An 8693-nucleotide genomic window follows, 5' to 3' on the forward strand; every position below is an offset into this window, starting at 1 on the left:
CTGATAAGCTGACTATCTACTTCTGCAACCTTTAAAAGCAACCTTTAAAATATGCATGAGCATGTGCACGTTTCTGGCACAAACAAATGTTGGTCCTTGAACTTTATGCCATCCGCTTCCGCTCTCTCTCTCTCTCTCTCTCTCTCTCTCTCTCTCTCTCTCTCTCTTTCTCTCTCTCTCTCTCTCTCAAATCAAATCATGACGTAAGTGCAAAACATAATAAAACACAAAAGACTGCAAATTTAATAAAACAGTTTACAGAGAATTTTACAGAATCATATTTGATGGTATTAGTAGATTACTTTTAATACATTACACTTTCATTGGCAGTTGGTTTGTAAGCATTGACTGCAAAATCAGGTTTATCTTACTTAGTATTTTCATCTTGATTCTAGTATAAATATCTAAAAATTCTTAAATGAAGATGCATTTACCACACAGGCAAAATGACATAAGATAATTAATCTTGTTTTAAAGAAAAATGCACTTACTTTAGTTTTTTCCCCTCTGGAAACAAGTAAAATTATCTGCCAGTGGGGTAAGTAAAATATTCTTAAAACAAGAGTATTTTACTTACCCCACTGGTAGATAATTTTACTTATTTTAAGCAAACTGAACTTAATAAAAAAAAAAAAAAATCCCCTGGAAACAAGACTAAATATCTTATGTTATTTTGCTTATCTAGTAAATGCATCTTAATTTAAGAATGTTTACATATTTTAACTAGAAACAAGACAAAAACACTAAGTAAGATAATCCTTTTTTTATTATTATTATTATATATGTATATGAATATGTATCAGCATGTGCACGTTTCTTGCCGACGCTGAAGTTGGTCCTTGAACTTTATGACATCTGCTTCCGTTTCATCCCTTTCATCTCTCTCTCTCTCTCTCTTTCTCTCTCTCTCTCTCTCTCTCTCTCTCTCTCTCTCTCACTCGCTATGTTTATGGATCTTGATAGTGTAATATATCCTTATTGTGCTATATAACAATAACACGACTTCAGCATGTACCTGTACACAAAACAACCAGAATGACTCACTGATTTCTCATCAATCAGATTTTACTGCAGGGCCATTTACTGCCAAAAGCAAAAACAAACAAACAAACAAACAAAAACAGAATGAAAGTAAATTGTGACCAGTTACAGGATCTAAAAATGTTAACCTCAGATATTTATGTTGTTGTTATATGTAAACAGTTGTTTATAGATATTAACCAATTTCAAATCATGCAAAAATTATTAACTTATCTATAAGTGATATACAGTCATGTCTGTGCCATCACATTAACATACACCTTCAGTAGAGTTTCTGGTATACATGATGCCCTGTATGAGATCAGAAATGTAGTTCTCAAACTACTCAGAAAAATTTAATGTCTTTAATGTCTTTTTAATTACATGAACATTTACAGATATACACTATATTCGCAAAAGTAATATAATGAACAGGTTTTACTACTGTAGAAATTTCCATGGGTTCAAATCCTAATGTTTAAGCATATAATGATATATTGTGTTCTTCTAATTTGATTGCAACTGCTTTGACAGGACGAAAAATGGAACGCAGGAGGAAAACAAAACTAGAGGTTTTTCGTACTGCTTGGCGTGAATGTAATTTATCTTATAGGAAAGCATTAAAAACTGCCAGATCGGATTACTTTTCATCTCTCTTAGAAGAAAACAAACATAACCCTAGGTATTTGTTCAATACTGTGGTTAAATTAACTAAAAATATAGCAGCAACAGGTTTAGACATTTCCCAAAAGCACAGCAGTAATGACTTTATGACGTACTTTACCTCCAAGATAGACACTATTAGAGATAAAATTGTAACCATACAGCCGCCCGCTACAGTATCGCATCAGATAGTGCGTTGTAGATCTCCTGAGGAACAATTCCATTCATTCTCTATTATAGGAGAGGAGGAATTGTATAAACTTGTTAAATCATCTAAACCTACAACATGTATGTTAGACCCTATTCCATCTAAGCTACTAAAGGAGGTACTTCCAGAAGTCATAGATCCTCTTCTGAATATTATTAATTCGTCACTATCATTAGGATATGTCCCCAAAACCTTCAAAATAGCTGTTATTAAGCCACTCATTAAAAAACCACAACTTGACCCCAATGAACTAATTAACTACAGACCAATTTCGAATCTCCCTTTTCTGTCAAAGATACTAGAAAAGGTAGTATCCTCACAATTATGCTCCTTCTTAGAGAAAAATGGTATCTGTGAGGATTTCCAGTCAGGTTTTAGACCATATCATAGTACTGAGACTGCTCTAATTAGAGTAACAAATGACCTGCTATTGTCAAGCGATCGTGGTTGCATCTCTCTATTAGTGCTACTGGATCTTAGTGCTGCATTTGATACTATTGACCACAACATTCTTTTAAATAGACTTGGAAATTATGTAGGCATTAGTGGTAGTGCACTGGCATGGTTCAAATCGTACTTATCTGACCGTCATCAGTTTGTGGCAATAAATGAAGAGGTATCATTTAGATCGCAAGTGCAGTATGGAGTACCTCAAGGCTCAGTGCTAGGGCCATTACTTTTTACGCTTTACATGTTACCCTTGGGAGATATCATCAGGAAACATGGTGTTAGCTTTCATTGTTACGCTGATGATACTCAGCTCTATATTTCTTCGCAGCCCGGCAAAACATATCCATTCGAAAAACTAACAGAATGCATAGCTGATATTAAAAACTGGATGGCGAATAACTTCTTACTGTTAAATTCTGAAAAAACAGAGGTACTAATTATTGGACCTAAAACCTCCACAAGTAATGACCTAAAACACAGTCTAATACTAGATGGCTGCTCTGTAAATTCGTCGTCATCAGTTAGGAACCTAGGCGTCCTATTCGATAGCAATCTCTCCTTTGAAAGCCACATTTCTAGCATCTGCAAAACCACATTTTTCCATCTTAAAAATATATCGAAATTACGACCTATGCTATCAATGTCAAATGCTGAAACATTAATTCATGCGTTCATGACCTCAAGGATAGATTATTGTAATGCTTTATTCTTTATTAATGTTCTTACTAGAACCAGAAAGTATGACCATATTAGCCCGGTTCTGTCAGCACTGCATTGGCTCCCTATAAAACATCGTATAGATTTTAAAATCTTGCTAATTACTTATAAAGCCCTTAATGGTTTAGCTCCTCAGTACTTGAACGAGCTCCTATCGTATTATAGTCCTTCACGTCCGCTGCGTTCTCAAAATTCTGGCAATTTGATAATACCTAGAATATCAAAATCAACTGCGGGTGGCAGATCATTTTCTTATCTAGCGCCTAAACTCTGGAACAATCTACCTAACACTGTTCGGGAGGCAGACACACTCTGTCAGTTTAAATCTAGATTAAAGACACATCTCTTTAACCTGGCTTACACATAAAATCATTAACACATTTCTATAATTCAAATCCGTTAAAGGATTGTTAGGCTGCATTAATTAGGTCAACCGGAACCGAAAACACCTCCCATAACACCTGATGCACTCGTTGCATCGTAAAAAGAATGGCATCTACGCTAATATTAGTCTGTTTCATTCTTATTCCGAGGTCACCGTAGCCTCCAGACCCAGCCTGTATCCAGATCAGATGGTCACTCCAGTCCCCCGGATCCAGTCCGTACCCAGCTTAGATCATGGATCACCACCTAGAGATGACTTTAATAGCCGTGGATGTCAACCAGATGAGCTCCAAGGCGGATCATCAATAAAGACCTCGCCAACCTTGACGGCCATCGGCGCTACACCACAGGATCCTGATGAGTTCTCTACAATCAGACATTGGTACAAACTGTTGTTTGGTCTGGCCTGAGGAGAACTGGTCCCCCGACTGAGCCTGGTTTCTCCCAAGGTTTTTTTCTCCATCTCTGTCACCTGTGGAGTTTTGGTTCCTTGCCGCTGTCGCCCTGGCTTGCTTAGTTGGGGACATTTTCCAGCGATATCGTATACTATTTGAACTGAACTGACGATGATATCACTGAATTCATTGATGAACTGCCTTTAACTGAAAATTGATTGTTACAATAATGCGTTACTTACACGCTATTGTGCTGTTTAAATACTGTGCAGTTGCTTTGACACAATCTGTATTGTAAAAGGCGCTATATAAATAAAGGTGACTTGACTTGACTTGACTTGACTTTTCTATTCTAACACGACATTCAACGCCTTCAACTCTGGAGTGACTTTAAATGCAGACTTTGAGACAAAAACTCATCAGCAAACAATGACTTGTAACCATGGGTATTCATTTTTGACACTTACAAAACAGTTGCAAAAGAGATGGAAATACAATTTATAAACACACAAATTGTTTCCATTTGTGTTGCCACAGTTTTGGAAGTTCCTTTTTCTGTTCTAAAGAAGGGGTGTCTCAATACTTTTGTCCATATAGTGTATGTACAAGTCATTAGTGTTTGGTTTTTGGATCAAGGTCTGCATTTAAAGTCACACCAGATTAGGACGGTGCTTTCTGCAGACCAGTCAAGTCAGACCAGTCAAGTAAATTATTCAAACCTGTTCATTAGAAGGGGGTGTCCCAATGCTTTTGGCAATATAGTGTATATAATTAACCACAATAGGTACAGAAATGAAGAAACTTATAAACTTTATGTATATACTGTCTGTATTAAACAACAGACCTGAAAAGATACATCAGTAATAAAATGCTTGGCCTGGTTATTCTGAGAGGTACTGGTGTGAAAGGGGGGTTAGGGTACAGGAGGCCTGGAAGGGGCTGGAGGTCTGGAAGTTGTGGAGGTGCTACAGGTCTGGGACGTTCAGGATGTACCGGAGGTCTGGGATGTTCAGGACCTGCTGGAGGTATGGGACGATCAGGACGTACTTGTGGTCTGGGACGAATGGGGCGTATGGGACGATCAGGACGTACTTGGGGTCTGGGACGTATGGGGTGTATGGGACGTAAGGGACGTAAGGGAAGTAACAGAGGTTTGAGAGGTAAAAGAACTCTGACAGTTTTAGTAGGTACGATCAGGTTCTGGTCAGTACCCTGTTGTTCCTCGCCAAGCGGCTGCTGAGATCGTCTAAACCTGGATCCACTACTGCGCTCCTTCCTCCTCACAGACAACCTACCTGACAGTCCATCCACCCTTTGCATCAGATCACGGACCCATTTTTCTCTGGGATCAGTGCAAAACACACTGCCATGATCCATCGTGAAGCTACGGAGAGACAATTGAAGGAGAAGTTCACTTGCAGAACAAAAATGTACAGATAATGTACTCACCCCCTTGCCATCCAAGATGTTCATGTCTTTCTTTCTTCAGTTGTAAAGAAATTATGTTTTTTGAGGAAAACATTTCAGGATTTCTCTCCATATAGTGAACTTCAATGGTGCCCATGGGTTTTAACTTCCAAAATGCAGATTAAATGCAGCTTCAAAGGGCTCTAAATGATCCCAGCTGAGAAAGAACTTGCTTTCTAAATGAGGACACAACTAGAAACCAGTGGTTAAGTTGTATTTACAGCACTGTTCCGGAACAGTACAATGCAAATATTCAAGTGGGTGATGCTCATTTCATGGAGGACTGTTTCTTGAACCTGGGTGAGCAGCTTACAATGCCAACTACACAAAGGGTTAAGACTATAAAGTGGGGCAATTCCAATGTTGCAAGGACAGTCTGCACTTATAAGTACACTTTCATATTTAAAGAATGCAGTACTGACTATTCAAATGCAAGTTTTGAACAGTGTGGAGTAGTGCTAGTTGTTTCTCATTCCACGATTGCAAATGCAGACATGGTGTTATGTTTACGCTGTGCAACACAATACTTAAAAAGACAGTACGAGTCATTATAATTAGTAGTTATGTCCCCACCGGATGCAACAAATTTAACCTCAAATGCTTGTCTTGTCTTGCTCTGCATGAACTTGACAGTGCAACTGTCAATACAGTTATTTGAAAAACTCCCATTGCATTTTCTCCTCCAACTTCACAATTGTCCTACATCACTGCAGAAGTGTTTAGAAAGTGAACGTGCAAGAAGGGTCAAACATCCTTTACAAAAAAAAAAAAAAAAAAACACAGCGATGTAGGATGATTTTGAAGTTGTAGGAGAAAATGAGATGGGAGTTTTTCAACATACCCTAATTTTCATGAACTGGAGTACACACAGAGCTAGTCAAAACTTGTTTTTAGCTAGATAAGACCCTTCTTCCTTGGCTGGGATTGTTTAGAGCCATTTGAAGCTGCATTTAAACTGCATTTTGAAAGTTCAAACTCTGGGGCACCATAGAATTCCACTATATGGAGAACATTCCTGAAATTTTTTCCTCAAAAAACATAATTTCTTTACGACTGAAGACAGAAAGACATGAACATTTTGGATGACAAGGAGGTGAGTAAATTATCTGTACATTTTTGTTCTGGAAATGAACTTCTCCTTTGAACATTTTCAAAGCATGAAACTCCTGATTGCACAAACAAACATTTTATAGACTATGGAAAACATACAAGAATCTGTACACGAACATGCAAAATTAATAGATTCTTTGGAGATTTTATATTAATTTACTGTAGGGTCAAAAAATGATGGATGAATGTGTGCTTACACAACAGCTTGGATGTCACAGCGACCATCCAGCTCTTGTTTTCTGTAGCTAGTCACTTTGTTCCTGATGGATGGTTTAAATTTCTTGATATATTGCAAACAGCAGGTCTCATCTAAAAGACAAACCCAACAAAGACATTAAATGTGCTGAAATTCATTGACCCAAAACCAAATGCAACAGACACATATTTAGTGAATGTACTTTAATGCATCAGTTGTAGTTTTTACCTTGTGCCAGTGTGAGGTAGAAGAAGCCCAGGAGGATGATGAAGAAGAAGATGCTGAACCGCATGATACTGCAGTGTGTCTAAGGTAAACTGAGACAGAAAATCATAAAATGTTTCATCACAAAACTTCCATAAACCTTGTTAGTAAATAAAAGAGTGGTTTCTTCCAAGTATCAGGGATCCTGTGCTTGTTTTAAAACTGCATTTATATATAACGATTTCAAGCCACATCCCTCAAGGAAATGATAGGACATTGTAAACCTTCACGTGTTATTGTTTATGTTGTAACTGATTAGTATTAAATCCTTTGGCTAACCATTATATGACTAATTATGTCTTTACACTGTTGCATCTTCTTTCAGATGAAAACATGAACTGCATACACTCAGTTTCAAATGAAAAAGAGAAGTTACATCATCACGAATGCTAGCAACAAAAAACACACACACACTCACAAAAGTACAATAAAAGAAGTCCAATATTTTAAATCTATTTCGTCACAGTCCATGCACAAAGAAAATTTTATGTAAAAATAGTACACGCACGTGTTCCAAACACTCCCCATGCGTTCTGATAAAAGCTCATTTCCTCACACAAAAGTATTTATAATTTTCCTCGTGCCATCTTAATACTATATGGGATAATTATGCTGCCAGAAGTTTTATAGTTTTGCAGTTTAATTTTTTACTTCAGGGTTTAATTAGTTTCCCTTTGTCAAGTTAGCAATGCTTTATTAAATTAATGTTCTTGCTATGTGTTTTACAATGTTAGCTTTTCTTGTTGCATTTGATGATCTGAATATTCATTTCATGGTAAATAAATTCCAGTTATACTTCCAGAAAACAAAACACAATATTTTGTGACTGACTGACTGCCTTGACTGCAGGATACAATTGAATAAGAGCAGCTTTATAAATGAATTAAACTCATTTCATTCCTTTACATAGTTATTGAACTGAACTAAATCAACATTAAACTGATTTCAAGTAATGACTTTTAAAACTGCTATAAAGAACTAAACACAGAAACTAAAACTATGTAGGATTTATCAGTAGCTCAGTGACCAACACCTGACGCATGTTATGAAGATGCTTCAGAAATGTTTTTATTTATTGCCTACATCAGGATAATTACAAAGGACAGAACTAATGCAATAAATGTGAGAAATGAAGGCGTTTTTGAAGGATATAAAGGTGAAAGCACAAGAGATAACTGTACATAAGTGTTAAGTTAAAGACCAGTAAATAATGTGACGGCATAATCACCATGTCAAAAATGTGAGTGACTGTCAAAGCTGCATACTGTTTATTTTTGTATTAAAGCTTCTGTGATAGTTGCTCCAAGGACCTAATCACTTATTTACAGGTCAAATTAACATTATGCCAAAAAACCTGAACATTTATTCAGCATTAAAATCTCTCTTAAAAAACAACAACAACAACAACAACAACAACAACAACAACAACAACAAAGCTCAGTGGGGCTTCAAGTACTTTTATTATTCATTATTTATTGTGGGACAGAAAGTGGAAACTCAAAGTGTAAAATCTAAAAGTTCATTGTACAATATCATAAAAATGAAAAGTTATTGTTATGTAGCACAACTTACAAGTTTTAATGTAAAACTTGTAATGTAAGTTAATTTTTAATAATTCATTTAATAGAAGTTCATCTCCAGAACAAAACTTTACAGATAATGTACTCACCTCTTTGTCGTCCAAGATGTTCATGTCTTTCTTTCTCCAGTCGTAAAAAAAAATAGTTTTTTGAGGTAAACATTTTGGGATTTTTCTCCATATAGTGGACTTCTATGGTGCCCCTAGCTTCAAACGATCTCAAATGTGACTGTAAACAAT

This window comes from Garra rufa, chromosome 10, assembly GCF_049309525.1.
Source record: "Garra rufa chromosome 10, GarRuf1.0, whole genome shotgun sequence".
Lineage (NCBI taxonomy): Eukaryota > Metazoa > Chordata > Actinopteri > Cypriniformes > Cyprinidae > Garra > Garra rufa.